The sequence below is a fragment of the Hevea brasiliensis genome, chromosome 12 (genome assembly GCF_030052815.1).
Source record: "Hevea brasiliensis isolate MT/VB/25A 57/8 chromosome 12, ASM3005281v1, whole genome shotgun sequence".
NCBI classification, from domain to species: domain Eukaryota; kingdom Viridiplantae; phylum Streptophyta; class Magnoliopsida; order Malpighiales; family Euphorbiaceae; genus Hevea; species Hevea brasiliensis.
This window is the reverse complement of record NC_079504.1, coordinates 31,175,403-31,195,995: the sequence shown is the minus strand read 5'-3', so window position 1 is coordinate 31,195,995 and position 20,593 is coordinate 31,175,403. Positions and strand designations below refer to the sequence as shown.

Below are 20,593 nucleotides of genomic sequence, written 5' to 3'. Positions count from 1 at the left end.
ATTAAAAGCAAAGGAAAAAGACGAATTAAACTTAATTTTTTTTTTATTCAAATTAGGAAACTCGTGTGAGTAAGGGGAAGTGACAGAATAGTGGGAATGGAAAAAGGCTTTAGTGCCCCATTATCAAAGTTTGTTTCAAAATAAATTGACCACGTTCCCTCTCTTCACATCCATAGTAATTAATTAATTAATTAGGTTTGAATAATGTTTTTCATATGTGTTTTATTTTTGCTTGAACTAATTTATTTTATTTTGTTAAGTTATTATATGTTATTTAGTGTTACTTATAATTAATATTTTTCATGTTGTTAAAAATATTATATTTATTTTTTATGTGAGAATTTAGAAAAATTAATAAGTTTTTCATAATTAACCCATATTAAAAAAATCATATTACAAAAATATCATAAAATAATTCATAAATTTATGATAGATAAAATTATTATAAAAGATGCCAATAAAAAATAATTATTAATTTGCTACCGCCACCATCACTTTGATTATGTTCATCCTTTACTTGCGGCCGCCCGCTATTTTTCAAAAGCAATCTGCTGGCGGGCCATAGAAATTAGAACAAATTAGATTTTCAAGAGATAAGGACCAGTTTATCGGTTCTACATCCACGTCACGATTCTAGCCCCACGGGATACTTGTTGAATAACGTTATAATAATAATAATAATAATAATAATAATAATAATAATACCAACAAGTAGTTTAATCACCTAAAATTATTTTTTTAGGTGAATTTTATTTGTAAGATCGTAGTTACTAATTAAATTATTTTAAATAAAATAATTATTATTTTTCAAAAAGAGAAATAATTTTTCACTTTTTAAATTTTAAAAAACTTATTAAAATATCATCACATTTATTTATATATATATATATATATATATATATATATATATATATATATATATATATAATTATTATTAATTTAATGATGCATAAAAGGGATAAAAATAATAATAAAAAAATATGTTCGACTGGACGACCCTCTAAAACCAAAAGAAAAAATAAATTAGAGGCAGATATAATCCAAGACATGATTGCTAACCAGGGTGATAGCCGCGGCCGAAAACAAGAGGGTTCACCTATTAGGTATAGTTGATAGTTGATAGACACTTAAATAGGTGAAGTAGAATATTTGATAAGTTTAAAAAAATAAATCTGATAGATGGGTAGCATATCAGCTACCCATCAGCTGCAGTTTGTATCAGCTTTATTTTTAGAGTTGTTTCTCATCAGCTAACAGCCGATTTGATTTTATTTTTTATTTTGGCCATATTATTCTTTTTTATTTAACTCGAAAATTAATATTATTAATATTTTTAATAATATAATAAATGATATAATATATTAATCTAATAATTATATATTTAATTTAATAATAAAATAAATAATATAATATAATAAATTTATAATTTTATAATTATTTCAATAATAAAATAAATTATATAATATATATCCTTATTAGTTATTTTATATATCAACAGTAACAGTTAAATATAATTTTATCAAGCACTTAACATAAATGAATTATCATCACTACTGCTATCGGCTAATAGTTATAGTTATTAGGCTCAATAGTTAAACCAAACAAGCCCTTAGAAACTCGACTATGACAGTTATGGCTAGACTTCTACAGAAGCTTTCTTCTTGGGCATATAGCAGACAGACCCAACAATTCCAAACATCAGAGCAGAGAAAAGGAAGTCCATTCATATCTTCAAGGTAGAATTCAATTAAAACCTTAATTGTATCTACCAAACCCATCACCTTTTAACATCCAAACACGGATCATACCCAATGAACATATGATGCTTCCTCAAATTTCTTGAACCATACCAACAGCTGAAATAACTATGTAGATCATTGCTGTCTCCAGATTCATTTTTGAAATGGTATCTACATTTCACTTGGAAACCAGAGTCGTCTATATGGAGTTTGTTGAATGCTATAACACAACAGAGAATGAAACCTAGTAACTCGCTATTGGCCCAATGTGAAGGCAGCTGGATTGTTGTGGAAAATCCTACATTTTGATGGCTAAACCACTTTGAAATTTCAGTGATGTGGCCCAACCGCAAGTGCACGGGTCGTACAAGTAATATAGATTAGATATCGTTCCCACGAGTTGTGTTAATGATTGAATTTTTTATATAAAAAGTTGACTAAATTGAACTATTTTTGAAATCAAAGCAATAAATTGATGGGTATTGGAGTATGAAATCTATATGTGCAAAATTAATAATCCATCCAACAATGTATTAATTAAACTAAAATTGCATCAATTTGAAATAAGCAAGTTGAAATATGGCAAAATTTAAAATGACAAGCAATTAAATTTGATTAGAAATTAACAATGATAAAAAGGTGATTCCGGAGTTCGAGATTTCATATTCGAGCTATTTTGGGATTTCAAATTGGTTATCCAATCTTGTGGAACTTACGGGTTTTAAGGAGATTAATTCTTAAATCCTTTGAATACCCTTTCGAGTAAGACAAAGAGTGCCTTAATCAATCTAATCCTACTTTCGTGGAGTTAGAGTTAATTAAGATCCATTAGGTTCTTTAATTAATCTGTGAATCCTCTTAATCCTTAGTCTATTTCTAGATCTAAGTTAATTAAGTATAATTTCTTGATTATCTATCACAAGGCCTTCTCCTTTCGGTGCCTCAACCATGGATTAAGAACATCACTTAATGGGATCCTACACTAAGTATGTCATTAAGCACACAAGAAATGAATAAAACTCATTAAGATTACAAAATATGGATTACCCAATCAAAATCCACAAAATATCTCAAATGAATCAAAATAAAACTACTCACTATCCATAATATTTACAAGATATTCTGATTTAATATGGAATTAAAGCTTTAATCTAAGCTAAAGAACAAGAAGTCCAACACTAGAAAGGTAGGAAAAATATAAGAAAAGAAAGAAACCTCCAAATCTGGTTGGAAATGGTGTGGAAAATGATTGTGACTCTTCCGCTGCTCCCTGCTCCTTTTTCTCTTCTTCCTTTCCTTCTTGTCTCCTAAAATGGGAAATGGGGCTATTTATATCATTTTCTGACATGGAGCCCTAAAATGGTGTGTTTGAGGAGAGATTTTCTGAGGGAATCTTCTGCCAGCTCATTAATGAAATCTTTGTGGGACTGCATAAGTGGACTGCATAAGTCATGCAGTCCCTTATGCGCTACTGGTTTCTGGCTCACTTATGCGAAACTGCATGAACAGGCGCATAGGTTATGCACAATTCCGTGAGATTGCATAAGGGGGCGTGAATCTGCATAGGCCATGCACTCTCCTTATGCACAATTCGACAGGTATTGAAACAGTGATTCTTCTCCTTATGCAGATCTGCATGACTTATGCGGCAAGTTATGCGCAATTTGGCCAATGTATATTTCAACTTTGAAACTTGTTTTTGACATCTTTGGCTGTAGAGATCATTCCTCAATGGCAAAATTTCTTTTTTAGTCCTTTAAAAACACCATTTTTCCTACAAAACAAAGTAAAAATTACAAATTAATCCAAAATTGACAATTATGAAAAACTAACTAAATAACTAATGAAATTAGCTAAAAGTGACTAAAAATGGCTATGAAATTAAACCTAAATGATTATGCAAAATGTATGCATCAAATACCCCCAAACTCAAGCTTTTGCTTGTCCTCAAGCAAACTTTAAAATGTGATGCAAAATTTTTAGGGGTGCCTTATCCAAAGAGCTATGAAAATTACCTATTAAAATAACTTAACACACCTTTAGCCATACCAGCAATCCATATACCCATCCTTCAAAATGCAAAGAATCTAATGCTTATCCAAGCTTTCACCGCTTAGCCATCAAGTCAATTATCATTCAAAATTCCAAAACCAACCAATCAAAAGAGAGAGTCATGCTCAAAAGGAATTCTAGGACAATCAATAGTCAAAGTGTCTCTATATAGAATGATGGAATTAAATGAATGAATGGATAATTTTTCAATCCCATAGGAAAATTCCCTACTCCTATCTCCACTAATGTAGCAAATACTATCAAGAGATCAAAGGTCTTTTTAGGGATACAATGGGGCCATGGGGTTCAAAATGAGGCTAAGAAGAAAGATGGGTAAAAAGGATTCAAACCATGAGAATATTTTCAATCTTGACAACATAAGGTACACTTCTTATTTTATTATATAAATTTTTTTATATTTATATGGAGGAGAGAAATACACAATGAGGATTGTCAAGTGCTAGCATAGTTTACAAAAGACATAAAAATGGAGGGACATTTTGATACTTTAAACTTGTATCTTGCATTTTCTTTTGATGTTTGTCCTTAAAATTGCCACCCCCAAACTCATTTCTTTTAATACTTTGGGTGGATTTCTTTCATTTTGAATGACAATAGTGAAAAGCACATATACTAGCACTTTTACAAGATGACAAGCATTTCTTCTCCCTTTTATTGAATTTTTTTTATGTACCTAATGTTATAAATAATTATTCTCATGAAAAGGGTTGGAGTGTTTGGTTCATTGGCTAGGTAGTAATAAGGATTTTAAGAAAAATTAGGGATAAAAAGGCTCAAAGGGGTTTGCAAGGGTCAATTTTAATTAGGAAAAGGGCCAAAGGTTTAAAATGAGAAGGTTTAAATCAAAGAATGCCTAATCATCTCTCTTTTCAAGTACAAGATGGTATTTCGCCTTGAAAGGTTTAGAAAATTTATTCTAGGATTGGTGAGACATCATTTGACTACCTTATATCCAATAACTCCCTCTAAACATTCCAATATCTAAAGGACTAGTTGGGTGGCTTTTTGGCTAAGAAGATATAGGCAAGGGATAGACACTTCAAAACCTTGCACCTCTTAGAAAACTTTTAATCCACAAACCCAACTAAAGGTAAGTCAAATCACTCTCATAGGCAGCTTTTCAATACTCAAGGGATTTGGCAAAAGATTTTAATGCATGATGCATGATTCCTAAAAATGAACAATGCATTAACTAAATGGAGGAAATCTATTTGTCTATTTGATTGCAATGTGTACAATTTCTAAGTGATGTATAATGTGTGTGTAAATGTGTTATGTGTATGTATGTATGGATGTAGATGTAAAATAGTTACAATATATGTAAATGGAATGGGATGAGATGTTCCTATACTCAAAATGTGAAAAATGTAACAAAAATCAAAATGTGCACCCCCAAACTCAAAATTGGACATTGTCCTCAATGTCTCAAGCAGTGCATTATCAAAACTCAAAGTAAAGAGTAGTTACCAGAAATTGTGAAATTTAAGAGCAAAAAGAAAAAGTTACCTGATATAGAGCAAATGAGAATTCAAGAGATAATGGGGATGCATAAGAAGTCGCATGTGTTATGCAGAATAAAGTCTTGTCGAGCAATGTGCATAAGGAGGGTCATAAGCTATGTGGTTCGCATGAGTGGCAAGAAGGATCGCATGTGCTATGCGTAACATTTGCATAAGGGGGTTACACTGGCGATTCGCATGATGTAGCATAAAGGACTGCACAGGCTATGCAAAATATTTGCATAAGGGGATTCGCAGCCTGTGCAGTATATTCAAAAGTTGCTGCATGATGATGAGCAAGGAAAAATGTGCAAACACCAGTAGAAGCATGCAAATATATACAGAGTATGGACAAGTATGCACAAAAGGGTAGTAAAGGCAATGAAAATTAGTGAAAAACTAATGTAATAGCCATCCCATAGAACTTCAAGAAAAACAGAATTCAAAACAAACTGAAATTGTTTCAACATATCTACAAAGAAAAACTCCTACAAGTTTGAACAAAAGTAAAACAGAAACTAATCTAATTCTATTGTTTTGCCCTTGTCGAAAGATGCTGCTAAAGGACTGGTTGGAGCTTTTTGCTGTCGAAGTGATGGTTCTGGAGGAGGTGATGGAGGTGGAGGTAGAGGTGGAGGTGGCATTCCCAGAAAAATCATGAGCTGCTTCATCATCTCCTTTAATTCTTTCTGCTTATCTCTAGTTTCCAAGATAAAATCAAATTGTTGATCATGACGATCCTTGAGGATATCAAGACCAGATTCAAGCTTTCTATCCACAAAGTATATATCATCACTAAGCCTTTCAAGATAGGTGAATAAGGCTTTAGTGTTGAAGGCAGGAGGGGCTGTGGATGAAGAGGGTTCAGCTGCAGAAGGTGTGGGTCGTGCGTAAGCCTTTGGGTGTCTGTGCGCATCGAGGGGTGTGGGTTCAATAGAATGCTGTTGGACTGGTGGGACAAATTGTCCCTCCGTTGTGCAAAGGTTCAATTTACATTCTTTGGTTGTGCAGTGTCAGAAGGTGGCAAGCTGAATCCAGTTTTGGATAGGTGTGTAGCATCAAAATATAGGGTGTCTGAAAGTGCTGGTAGTGGATGCTGTTCCGGATTAAAACCAAAATGCTTGGCTATAACAGTTATGAGCCCACCCATGACAATGTGATGCATACATTTTGCATAGTCATTTAGGTCTAATTTCATAACCATTTTATTTGATTATTAGTCATTTTTAGCTAATTTCATTAGTTAATTAGTTAGTTTTTCATAATTGTCGATTTTGGATTAATTTGTAATTTTTACTTTGTTTTGTAGGAAAAATGGTGTTTTTGAAGGACTGAAGAGAAATTTGGCCACTAAGGAGTGACTTCTACAGCCAAAGATGTCAAAAACAAATTTTCAAGCTGAAATATGCATTGACCAAATTGTGCATAACTTGCCGCATCAGCTATGCAGATTCGCATAAGGAGAAAAATCATCGTTTCCAATACTGCCGAAATGTGCATAAGGAGATCAGATAGCTTATGCACATTCTCGCCTCCCTTATGCACCTTCACGGAATTGTGCATAGCCTATGCACCAAGTCATGCGCCGCATAAGTGACTCAGATCAAAAATCAGATAAGGGACTGCATAACTTATGCAGTCCACTTATGCAGTCCCATAGAGAATTCATTAATGAGCTGGCAGGAGATTCCCTCAAATAATTCCTCCTAGAACATACCATTTTAGGGCTCCATGTCAGAAAAATGCTATAAATAGTCTTATTATCCCATTTTAAAAAAAAAAGAAGGGAGCAGAAAAGGAAAGGAGGGGCTGAGCAGAATTTGAAGAGTCACTTCCACCTTCCACACCATTTTCAACCAAGATTTGCAGATTTCTTTCTTTCCTTACATTTTTCTACATTTCTAGTGTTTAATTTCTTACTTCTTAGCTTAGATTAAAGCTTTATTTCCATTTAAACTCATTATATCTTGTAAGCATTATGGATAGTGAGTAGTTTACTTTTGATTCTGGAGTAAGGGTTGTAATATTTGAGATATTTTGTGGATTTTGATTGGGTAATCCATATTTTGTGGTCTTAATGAGTTTTATTCATTTCTTGTATGCTTAATGACATGCTTAGTGTAGGATCCCATTAAGTGATGTTCTTAATCCATGGTTGAAGCACCGAAAGGAGAAGGCCTTGTGATAGATAATCAAGAAATTGGACTTAATTAACTTAGACCTAGAAATAGGCTAAGGATTAAGAGGATTCACATATTAATTAAAGAACTTAATGGGTCTTAATTAATTCTAACTCCACGAAAGTAGGATTAGTTTGATTAAGGCACTCTTTGTCTCACTCGAAAGGGAATTCAAAGGATTTAAGAATTAATCTCCTTAAAACCCATAAGTTTCATAAGATTGGATAACCAATTTAAAATCCCAAAATAGCTCGAATATGAAATCCCGAACTCCGGAATCGCCTTTTTACCATTGTTAATTTTCAATTGAATTTAATTGCTTGCCATTTTCAATATTGCCATATTTGAACTTGCTTATTTCAATTTGAAGCAATTTTAGTTTAATGCAATACATTGTTGAATAGAATATTGATTTTGCACATATAGATTTCACGCTCCATTACCCATCAATTCATTACTTTAATTTCATAAATACTTCGATTTAGTCAACTTTTATATCAAAAATTCAATCATTAACACGACTCCTCGTGGGATCGATATCTTTTCTATACTACTTGTACGACCCGTGCACTTGCGGTAGGGACGCATCAAGTTTTTGGCGCGTTGCCGGGGAGTTGTTTGTTTAATATTGAGTTTTTGATTATTTTAGTTGTTTATAGTTTTATCTTTGTTATCTTTTCATTTTGTGTTTGTTTGTTCTTTTTCAGGTATTTTTAACCTTTTATGAGAAGAGCTAGAAGCACAAGTGACACATCCTTACTGTTTAATCCTGAAATTGAAAAGTTTTGTAAGGCCAACAAGAAAGAAACCAGAAGAAGGAAAGAAGCATTGAGAGAAACTGAATTAGAAGCAGACATGGCTGATGAGAGGATTAGAATTGGTGTTGGTAATGCTGGAAATGATCGAAACAACGAAAATGCAGCCCAGGGAGAAGAAGTTGTTAATGCTAATGTGCCTAGGGGAAGTATGATGGATCATGCTTTTCCACGTTTTGATGACTTGAGAGAGAGTATAGCAAGACCAAGGATTGATGCAAATAGTTACAAGATGGATTTTGGAGTTCTTCAAATGATTCAAAATTCTCAATTCGGAGGTCATCCTTCTGAAAAATCCACACACACATCTCAAGAAATTTGCTATGATCCGTGACATGCAAAACAACCTGGAGTGTCGATGATGCAAAGAAGATTGAAGCTATTCCCATTCTCTTTAAAAGATAGAGCATTGATTGGCTTGATTCATTACCTCACAACTCCATTATAAATTGGGAGCAACTCACTGATGCATTTCTTGCACAATATTTTCCACCTGGAAAAACTCAAGAACTGAGGAATCAAATGACAGCTTTCAGACCAAGAGAGGATGAAACTCTATATGAGTCATGGATGAGATGGAAGGAATTAGAGAGATTATGCCCACATCATGCCATTCCGAAATGGATGATAAACCAGAATTTTTACACAAATGTCACTCCTGCAATCAGAGGAATTATTGATGCTCAAACAGGAGGAGAATTTATTATTAAGCATGAAGATGAAGCTTATGAGCTATTGGAGAAAATTGCAAAGAATACTCATCTTTGGAGTAGTCCAAGAGGACCAGCTCAAACTCAAAAGAGGCAAGCTGCTGGAATGTATGATCTTGACCCATTCAACATGATTAATGCAAAATTTGATGCACTTACTAATGTTTTGGCTAAGAAGATGGAAGACTTGAGTATGTTGGTTAGTTCAACATCATCAGCTGGAAGTTCACAACAAGTGGCTTACGCAGAGGAAACTACCAGCTGTGGAGTAGACTATGGAGAACAAGCAGCATATGTTGGTAATTATGGAAACAAACAAATGGGGAATTCTTATTCTCAAACTTACAATCCAAATTGGAGGAATCATCCCAACTTTTCATGGGGAAATCAGCAAAATCAAGTTCAAAATCAGAATTTTCAACCACAACAAAGAGAGTCAAGTTCCATATCAAGAAAATAGGCAACCACCGCCTAATTTTCAGCAGAAAAAATATGAACCCTCCACCAAAACAAAGAAGAACGAAATTCCACCATCAAGCTTTATTGCAAATGATTCTTACTAACCAAAATAAGCATGATGAGGAGATGAGAGAGATGAAAGCAAGGTGGAACAGATGCAAACACATAATGTATCTTTGGAAAACCAGATTGCACAACAAGCATCTTCCTCAAGTGCTAAATCTTTTGGAAAATCGCCAAGTCAACCAGAAACCCAAGAGAGCAATGTCAAGCTATTACTTTAAGAAGTGGGAGAGTTGTAAATAATGATGGGAGTGAAAAACACGAAGAGTGAAAATGGTGAGAAGAGAGAAAATGAGAAAGGAACCGATGAGAGTGAAAAACAAGAGAGTGTAGAAAAATGTAAAGAGGAATTTGAAGAGAAGGAAGAGAAATATATACCTCCCGAACCCTACAAGCCACAACTTCCTTTCCACAAAGATTTCACAAAGCCAAGCTTGATAGGCAATTTGGGAAGTTCTTAGAGGTTTTGAAGAAACTTTACATAAATGTGCCTTTGTTGATGCTCTTTCACAAATGCCCTCTTATGCAAAATTATTGAAAGAAATAATCTCAAACAAGAGGAAAATTGAAGATGATGAAACTGTAGATTTGACATAAGAATGTAGAGCTATCCTCAAAAGTAAACATCCTCCAAAGCTCAAGGATCAAGGGAGTTTTTCAATTCAATGACACATTGGAGAGTCTTGTTCTACAAAAGCCTTATGTGATTTAGGGGCTAGTGTTAGCCTTATGCCCCTTTCCATTTATGATAAGCTCAACATGGGAGATCTTAAACCAACCCACATTTCTCTTGATTGGTGACAGATCAATCAAGTATCCCAAGGGATTTTGGAGAATGTGCCTCAAGGTTGGGAAGTTCTACATACTTGACTTTGTCATCTTGGACATGTATTAAGATTTTAATATTCCAATTATCTTGGGAAGTCCTTTCCTGGCTACAGCTGGAGAATTGATTGATGTGAAAGGAGAAAAGCTGACTCTTAGGGTTGGTGAAGAGCAATTGGTTTTCAATATTAATAACTCTATGAAGAAGCATCATTCAAGTCGATACTTGCTTGAGAGTTGATATCATTGATGAGCTGGTTGAAGAACATTTCGTAAAGAAATATCCGTAAGATCCACTTGAAAATTGCTTGGTTCATGGAGGAGGCATAAACTATGACAACCCTCTTGTAGCTGCATATGCTCAACACTTAGGGAAGTCCACCATTCACTTCGCTCCAGCTTTTCAACTCACACAAAAGGAAAAGTCGAATTTAAGTAACCATCATTCAAGGAAGAAGATGCACCTAAGGTAGAACTTAAGCAACTTCCTTCTCACTGTGTATGAATTTCTTGGCACTAATAACACTTATCCAAAGAATTGTAAATGCAAACTTGAGTACCTTAGAGGTCGATAAGTTGTTAAGAGTGTTGAGACAATTTAGGAAAGTCTTAGGATACACCATAGATGACATTAAGGAATAAGCCCACACTTTTGCATGCATAGAATCATTTTGGAAGAAAATTGTAAGCCATCTATTGAACATCGAGGAGGTAGAACCCAAATATGAAAGAAGTTGTTAAAAGGAAATTTTGAAGTTGCTTGATGCAGTGGATCATTTACCCTATCTCGTATAGTACTTGGGTGAGCCCAGACATGTTGTCCCAAAAAGGGTGGAATGACAGGTGGTCAAAAATGAAAATAATGAATTAATTCCCACGAATGCTGACTAGTTGGCGAATGTGCATAGATTAGAAATTAAATGTTGCCACTAGAAAAGATCATTTTCCACTTCCCTTCATTGATCGGATGTTGGAAAGACTAGCTAGGCATTCTTACTTTTGCTATTTAGATGGATATTCGTGTTTTTTCAAATCCCTATCCATCCAAATGATCAAGAGAAAACCACTTTTACTTGTCCATATGGAACCTTTGCTTATAGAAGGATGCCATTTGGGTTGTGTAATGCACCACCACTTTTCAAAGGTGCATGATGGCAATCTTCTCGATTTCATTGAAGACATAATGGAGGTTTTTATGGACGATTTTTCGCTTATGGATCTTCATTTGATATATGCTTGGCTAACCTTTCTAGAGTTTTGCAACGATGTGCGATACATCGACCTTGTGTTAAATCGGGAAAAGTGTCATTTCATGGTTCAGAAGGGATAGTGCTTGGACACTTGGTGTCTAACAGGAATAGAGGTTGATAAAGCCAAGGTTGAAGTGATAGAGAAGATGGCTCCTCCTACCAATGTCAAAGGAATTCAAGTTTCCTAGGACACGCTGGTTCTACAGACGCTTTATCAAGGATTTTTCTAAAATAGCTAAACCTTTGTCTAATTTGTTAAGTAATGACACACCATTTGTATTTGACCAAGAGTGTTTGGATGCCTTTTGCAGTTGAAGCAAGTTTATCATCGCACCAATCATGCAACCACCTGATTGGAGCCTAACCTTTGAAATTATGTGTGATGCTAGCAACTATGCAATTGGAGCTGTTCTTGGTCAAAGAAAGGACAAAAAGGCTTATGCTATTTATTATGCTAGTAGAACACTGGATGAGGCTCAAACAAATTATGCAACAACTGAAAAGGAATTTTTAGCAATTGTCTTTGCATTGGAAAAATTCAGACCTTACATTATTGACTCAAAGGTGGTTATATTTTCAGATCATGCAGCCATCAGGTATTTGCTCCGTAAAAAGGAGGCTAAGCCTAGGCTCATTAGGTGGATTCTGATGTTACAAGAATTTGATTTGGAGATTAGAGATAAGAAGGGAGCTGAAAATGTAGTTGCTGATAATCTTAGTAGGTTGAAATTGGATGGTGAAGAATTGGATGAAATCCCTATTGATGAATTTTTCTTGGATGAACAACTTTTCTCTCTTGTTGCTAAACTACCTTGGTATGCAGACTTTGTGAATTATCTATCTTGTGGAGTTTTACCTCTAGGTATGACATGGCAACAAAAGAAAAAGTTTTTGCATGAGGTGAAGTTTTATAGATGGGACGATCCTTTACTCTTCAGGAGATGTTGTGATGGTTTAATAAGGAGGTGTATTCCTGAAGAGGAGACACAGAGTATTTTGCATCATTGCCATGCTTCTGATTATGGAGGACATTTTGGAATCTCTAAAACAGCTAGTAAAATTTTGCAAGCTGGTTTCTTTTGGCCAAATATTTTTAAGGATGTGAGGAAATTTGTGCTGGATTGTGATAAATGTCAAAGGAGTGGAAATTTGTCAAAAAGAGATCAAATGCCCCTAAATAATATTCTTGAAGTGGAATTATTTGATGTTTGGGGAATAGATTTTATGGGGCCATTCCCTCCTTCATATGGTAATAGATACATCTTAGTTGGAGTTGACTATGTGTCAAAGTGGGTGGAAGCTATTGCAACTCCAACTAATGATGCTAGAGTGGTAGTGAAATTCTTGAAGAAATTTGTCTTGAGCAGATTTGGAGCTCCTAGGGCTATAATTAGTGATGGGGGTTCCCATTTTTGTAATAAGCAATTTGAGAGCCTAATGAGGAAGTATGGTGTAGTGCACAAGATAGCTACACCATACCACCTCAAACTTCAGGACAAGTTGAAATTTCTAACAGAGAGCTCAAGCATATTTTGGAGAAAACAAAGAACAATTCTCTGAAAGATTGGTCTATCAAACTAGATGATGCTTTATGGGCATATAGGATCGCCTACAAAACCCCTATAGGAACTACTCCCTTTAGGTTGGTGTATGGTAAGTCTTGTCATTTACCTGTGGAGCTAGAACATAGAGCATATTGGGCCATTCAAACCTTGAATTTTGATCTTAAGCACGCTGGTGAGAAAAGGTTGTTACAACTTAATGAGCTTGAGGAATTGAGGATGGATGCTTATGAAAGTGCCCGTATTTACAACGAAAGAACTAAAGTTTGGCATGATAAGCATCCGAGAAAAAGGAATTCAAAGAAGGTGATTTAGTTTTGTTGTTCAACTCAAGATTGAAATTGTTCCTGGAAAACTCAAGTCAAGGTGGACTGGTCCATATAGAGTTTCTAAGGTTTTCCCTTATGGAGCAATTGAAATTTGGAGTGAAAACTGGGAATTTCAAGGTCAATGGGCATAGATTGAAACATTACATAACCGAGACCCAATAATAGGAGCAAGTCTGTTACAAGCTCTCCAATCCTCACCTCTTTTCATGAAATTCATGAAAAGTCCAAATAAGGACTATAATTAGCCCTCTTGGGAGGCATCCCAAGTCCTTTTATTTTGCTTTTGCTAATTTACTCTCATTTTCATTGATTTAGTTTTTATCTTAAATCTCCCAAATTCAATTTTTGACATTGTTAAATCTTGTCCCTTGTAGATGTAATTCCATGAAGAAAGGTCAGAACTGTTGGGGAAGTAATTTAACTTGAGAATTTTGTTCTTCAAAAGAATCGATGGTTTTTTGCGCATAACCTATGCAGAGCCGCAACTGCTTTATGCAGAGGAAAAGTGAAATCTGCAGCAAAAAGGGTGTCTGCAACAAATGGCTTGTGTTTTTGGTGAGGTTGGATGTATTTCAATGGAGGAAGGTTGGTGAACTGCTGAAGTTGCTATCTGGTTTATACAGAGCAGAAAAATAAAATCTGCAGCAGATCACTTAAGTTCTTGGTGAGGTTGGGTGTGTATTTTTTTTAATACTTGTGCTTATAATGTTAATATAGTGGTAAGTGAGTCATTTTTGCAGTTTTGAGCTTCTTTGGGTTATAGGATACAAGGTAGAAATGCTGCATTTTCTTGGCAAAACTTGTAAAGTTCATTTCTCATTTGTGGTTAGATGCAACTTCATGCAGATTTTATGGAGTTTTATGTGCTAAATGTTGATTTGCAGAATTTGACTTAAAATGGCATAGTTCTCAAAGGTCTTTTATGTAGGATCCATTTTTACATGCTTGTGTGATGCCTTTTTGATACACTTTGTATATATTGACGTGTTTTTAGTGAAAATTTCTCATGGTTTATGCTTCATGGAATTATATTTCTTCATTTTAGGGTATTTTTCACACTTGCAAATCATGTTCCATTTTGCAATCTTAATTTTGTTGACTTGTGCATAAGCAACTGCATAGCTTATGCAATCCTGCATAACCACAATTCTTGCCATTTTCCACCTTTATTGCAAGTGCATAAGGAGAGTGCATAGCTTATGCAACTCTGCATAACCTCATTTTGTCAAATTTCATATCTGTCAAAACTTGCATAAGGTGAGTGCATGACTTATGCACATTTGCACAACTTCAAATTCTGCATTTTCTCTCTCTGCCGAAGTCTGCATAAGCAGAGTGCATGGCCTATGCACTTCTGCATGACCAGAAACTCCAAAAATTCAAACCTGCCGAGGGGTGCATAAGCAACGTGCATGGCCTATGCACTTCTGCATGACCAGAAACCCAGAAAAACCAAAGTTGCCGAGGGGTGCATAAGCAACGTGCATGGCCTATGCACTTCTGCATGACCAGAAACTCCAAAAATTCAAACCTGCCGAGGGGTGCATAAGCAACGTGCATGGCCTATGCACTTCTGCATGACCAGAAACCCAGAAAAACCAAAGTTGCCGAAACCTGCATAAGCAGAGTGCATAGCTTATGCACTTCTGCATGACCTCATACTCTGAATCTCAAAACCCACCGAAGAGTGCATAAGCAGAGTGCATAGCTTATGCACATCTGCATGACCACCAACCCAAGTTCCAAAAATTGCCGAAGAGTGCATGAGCAGAGTGCATGGCCTATGCACTTCTGCATGACCCGATTTTCTGAAAAACCAATTCTGCCGAGAGGTGCATAAGGGGAGTGCATGACTTATGCACTCCCGCATGACTTCACTTCCCAATTTTCAAAAGTTGCCGAAACCTGCATAAGCAACGTGCATGGCCTATGCACTTCTGCATGACATATTTTTCTGCACTTCAAAACAAGGCAACACTTGCATAAGCTGGTGCATAAGCCATGCACATGCACTTTCCGCTTATGCGCTTTCAAAAAACCCATTTAAATCAAATTTTTTTCCTTTTTCTTTCCCACCTTCACCCCGATAAACCTGTTCACTGCCCTTCTTCTCTCATAATCCTCATTCCGACATAACTCCTCCTCACGCCTTCTTCTCCATTTCGATTCTCACTACATTTGCCCTAATTCTCATTCTTCTTCGATTTTCTTCTTTCCCCATTATCTTTTCCATCTACTTCATCAGCAATGGAGTCACCTCCCCACTCCCGCCCCGCGTCCCCGCTCGACGTCTGTCCATTTTCATCGCTACCCCCCACTTCCAATCCTCCTCCACAAGCGACACCCCACCACCTCCCCAACCACATACAAACGCAAAATCCGGTCCAAATCAGGCGACCCATGTCCTCCGCCCTCCTCTGTCCCAAACGCAAAGACCCACTCCACCCCATTGTCTGAACCGCCACCCAAAAAGCCAAAAGCTCTAGCCTCTACACCCTCTTCCAAAGAAAAGACAATTTCAGCCATTTCACATGTATCAAAGCTACCCTGGCCTCTTCCTGATACAATTCAAAAGGCAGCTTTTAAGCGACTCAAGGATAGGAGGGTCCAACCCACTAGGTATATATCTGCCGATTCTCTCCAGTCCCTTGGTTTATTTGACAATATAGTTGCATATCTTGATGGGATGGGTTGATGGAATTTGTGCATAAACAGAGATAGTTTATCCAACTCTAGTTTTGGAGTTTATTTATTCATTCACTGCTACCCTTAAATTGCATGATGTATAACATAAACCAATTATTAAATTTAGATGCTTTGTGAAAAATAGAGAGCTGTCATTGGACCGATTTCATAGCATTTTTGGTTTTGCTATTGATGGGTTATTTAGAGTACCACATACTGGAGTAGAGGTAGCCAACAAGGGCATTTGGAATGCTGCCCAATTTTGGAGAATCATCACAAACCAACCTCAAACTTTCTCTGCTGGAAGATCAAAAACATCCCAAATACTTGACCTCGCACTTAGGTTTATTCATAGGTGATTGCTAGCACAATATTGGGTAGAGGGACTAGTTCGTGTCAGAGGGAAAATCTGAACTATTTATGTTATGGTGTGCATTTCACAAAGTTAAGGTTTCTCCTGGTTATTTCTTTTGTGAACATGTGATGCATATTGCCACCAAATCCATAGGTGACATTGTTTTGGGTGGGCTCATCACTGTCATAGCCAAGCATTTTGGTTTTAATCTGCAGAGCACTCAATACCAAAGACTTGTGGACACTTTATATTTTGATACTGCACACTTAACCAAAACAGGGTTCAATTTGTCATATTTTGATACTGCCCACCCTGCAGCAGAAACTGAGCCTATTGCACAACCAGAAACCCAACCTTTCACACCACCCCACAAAGACCCTACTACACCTACCCCACCCTCACCGCTCAGACATCCCAGCACTCTGCCACCCATTCCTCCTACATGAACCTACCTCATCCACACCCCTCCCGCATTCAACACTAAAGCCTTATTCACCTACCTTGACAGGCTTAGTGATGATATCTACTTTGTGGATAGGAAACTTGACACTGGTCTTGATACACTCAAGGATCGTCATGATCACCTATTTGACCTTGTCATGGAAACCAGGGACAAGCAGAAGGAACTGAAGGAGATGGTGAAGCAACACATGATCTTTCTGGGCATGCCACCCCACCTCCATCACCTCCTCCAAAGACCATCATTTCGGACAAGTTACCAAGCAGCACTTTCCTTAGCAACATCCTTGGACAAAGGCAAAACAATAGACATAGATTAGCTTCTGTTTTACTTTTGTTCAATCTTGTAGGACCTTTTCTTTGTAAATATGTTCAAACATTTATAGTTTGTTTCAAATTAGGTTTGTTTGTTTTGAATTAGTTTGTTTTAAATTTTGTTTGTCTTGAAGTTTTATTGGATAGCTATTACAGTAGTCTTCTTTAAATATCATTGCACTTATTGCCCTTTTGTACATATTTGCCCATACTGTATATATTTCAATACTTCTACTGGTTGTACATTTCCCTTGCCAATTCCCATGCAAAGCTTTTGTATACATCGCATGTGTTGTATTTCCTTATGCAACTGTTTTTGCATAGCTCAGGTAACCCTTTTCGCTACTTATGCAAAGATCGCACAGGTTGTATTCCCCTTATGCAACTGTCCTGCATAGCCTATGCAACATATATTGCCTCTTATGCAGCACCGCACAGCTTATGCACCTTACTTATGCACATGCTCTGGATAGCACTTAACTCGCATAACTCCGTGCGCTTATGCATCCCTTTATCTTGAAGTCTCATCTGCTACATACCAGGTAACTCTTTCTTTTTGCTCTTAATCTTTACAATTCCTGGTAATTACCATTTACTTTGACTTTTGATAACACATTGCATGAGACATTTAGGACAATGTCCAATTTTGAGTTTGGGGGTGCACATTCTGATTTTTGCTTTATTTTTGCTTCATTTTTCACATTTTGAGTATAAGAACATCTCATCCCATTTCATTTTCATATATTGTAAATATTTTACATATACATCCATACATACATATACATAACACATTTACACACACATTATACATCACTTAGAAATTGTACACATTGCATACAAATAGACTTCCTCCATTTAGTTAATGCATTACTCATTTTTAGGAATCATGCATCATGCATTAAACTCTTTTGCCAAATCCCTTGAGTATTGAAAAGTTGCCTATGAGAGTGATTTGACTTACCTTTAGTTGGGTTTGTGGATTGAAAGTTTCCTAAAAGATGCAAGGTTTTGAAGTGTCTATCCCTTGCCTATATCTTCTTAGCCAAAAAGCCACCCAACTAGTCATTTTGAGATGGAAGTGTTTAGAGGGAGTTATTGGATATAAGGTAGTCAAATGATGTCTCACCAATCCTAGAACAAATTTTCTAAACCTTTCAAGGCGAAATACCAGCTTATACTTGAAAAGAGAAATGATTAGGCATTCTTTGATTTAAACCTTCTCATTTTGAACCTTTGGCCCTTTCTCCTAATTAAAATTTACCCTTGCAAACCTCTTTGAGCCTTTTTATCCCTAATTTTTCTTGAAATCCTTATTACCACCTAGCCAATGAACCAAACACTCCAACCCTTTTCATGAGAATAATTATTCATAATATTAGGTACATAAAAAAAAATAAAAAATAAAAATAAAAAAAAAGAAGAAAAAGAAAAAATATACAATAAAAGGGAGAAGAAGTGCTTGTCATCTTGTAAAAGTGCTAGTATATGTGCTTTTCACTATTGCCATTCAAAATGAAAGAAATCCACCCAAAGTATTAAAGAAATGAGTTTGGGGGTGGCAAATTTTAGGGACAATCATCAAAAGAAAATACAAAATGCAAGTTTAAAAAATCAAATGTCCCTCATTTTTATGTGTTTTGTAAACTATGCTAGCACTTGACAATTCTCATTGTGTATTTCTCTCCTCCACTTATATATATAAAAAAAAGAAGAAAAAAAAAGAAAAAAAAATGTAATAAAATAAAAAGGTGTACCTTATGTTGTCAAAATTGAAAATATTCTCATGCTTTGAACCCTTTTTACCCATTTTTCTTCTTAGCCTCATTTTGAACCCCATGGCCCCATTACATCCCTAAAAAGACCTTTGATCTCTTGATAGTACTTGCTACATTAGTGGAGATGGGAGTAGGGAATTTGCCTATGGGATTGGAAAACTATTCATCTATTCATTCAATTCTATCATTCCATGTTGAGATACTTTGGTTATTGATTGTCCTAGAATTCCTTTTGAGCATGACTATCTCTTTTGATTTGTTGGTTTGGGGATTTTGAATGATAATTGACTTGATGGCTAAGCGGTGAAAGCTTGGATAAGCATTAAATTCTTTGCATTTTGAAGGATGGGTATATGGATTGTTGGTATGGCTAAAGGTGTGTTAAGTTACTTTAATGGGTAATTTTCATAGCTCTTTGGATAAGGCACCCCTAAAAATTTGCATGTCATTTTAAAGTTTGCTTGAGGACAAGCAAAAGCTTGAGTTTGGGGGTATTTGATGCATACATTTTGCATAGTCATTTAGGTCTAATTTCATAACCATTTTATTTGATTATTCGTCATTTTTAGCTAATTTCATTAGTTAATTAGTTAGTTTTTCATAATTGTCGATTTTGGATTAATTTGTAATTTTTACTTTGTTTTGTAGGAAAAATGGTGTTTTTGAAGGACTGAAGAGAAATTTGGCCATTGAGGAGTGACTTCTACAGCCAAAGATGTCAAAAACAAGTTTTCAAGCTGAAATATGCATTGACCAAATTGTGCATAACTTGCTGCATAAGCTATGTAGATCTGCATAAGGAGAAAAATCACTGTTCCAATACCCGCCGAAATGTGCATAAGGAGATCAGATAGCTTATGCACATTCTCACCTCCCTTATGCACCTTCACTAATTGTGCATAGCCTATGCACCAAGTCATGATTCGCATAAGTGACTCGAATCAGCCAAAATCAGATAAGGGATGCATAACTTATGCACCCACTTATGCGATCCCATAGAGAATTCATTAATGAGCTGGCAGGAGATTCCCTCAAATAATTCCTCCTAGAACATACCATTTTAGGGCTCCATGTCAGAAAAATGCTATAAATAGTCTTATTATTCCATTTTAAAAAAAAAAGAAGGGAGCAGAAAAGGAAAGGAGGGCCGAGAATTTGAAGAGTCACTTCCACCTTCCACACCATTTTCAACCAAGATGTGCAGATTTCTTTCTTTCCTTACATTTTTCTACATTTCTAGTGTTTAATTTCTTACTTCTTAGCTTAGATTAAAGCTTTATTTCCATTTAAACTCATTATATCTTGTAAGCATTATGGATAGTGAGTAGTTTACTTTTGATTCTGGAGTAAGGGTTGTAATATTTGAGATATTTTGTGGATTTTGATTGGGTAATCCATATTTTGTGATCTTAATGAGTTTTATTCATTTCTTGTATGCTTAATGACATGCTTAGTGTAGGATCCCATTAAGTGATATTCTTAATCCATGGTTGAAGCACC

The 20,593-nt window shown here is 35.7% G+C and overlaps 1 non-coding gene across 1 annotated transcript; it reads right to left on the bottom strand.

Annotated features, from left to right (window-relative positions):
- Window positions 1-8,813: 8,813 nt before the first annotated feature.
- On the bottom strand, window positions 8,814-8,920 carry LOC131171640 (small nucleolar RNA R71). Its single transcript, XR_009142298.1, has one exon. It is a non-coding gene; the product is annotated as a small nucleolar RNA R71 (small nucleolar RNA).
- Window positions 8,921-20,593: the final 11,673 nt, after the last annotated feature.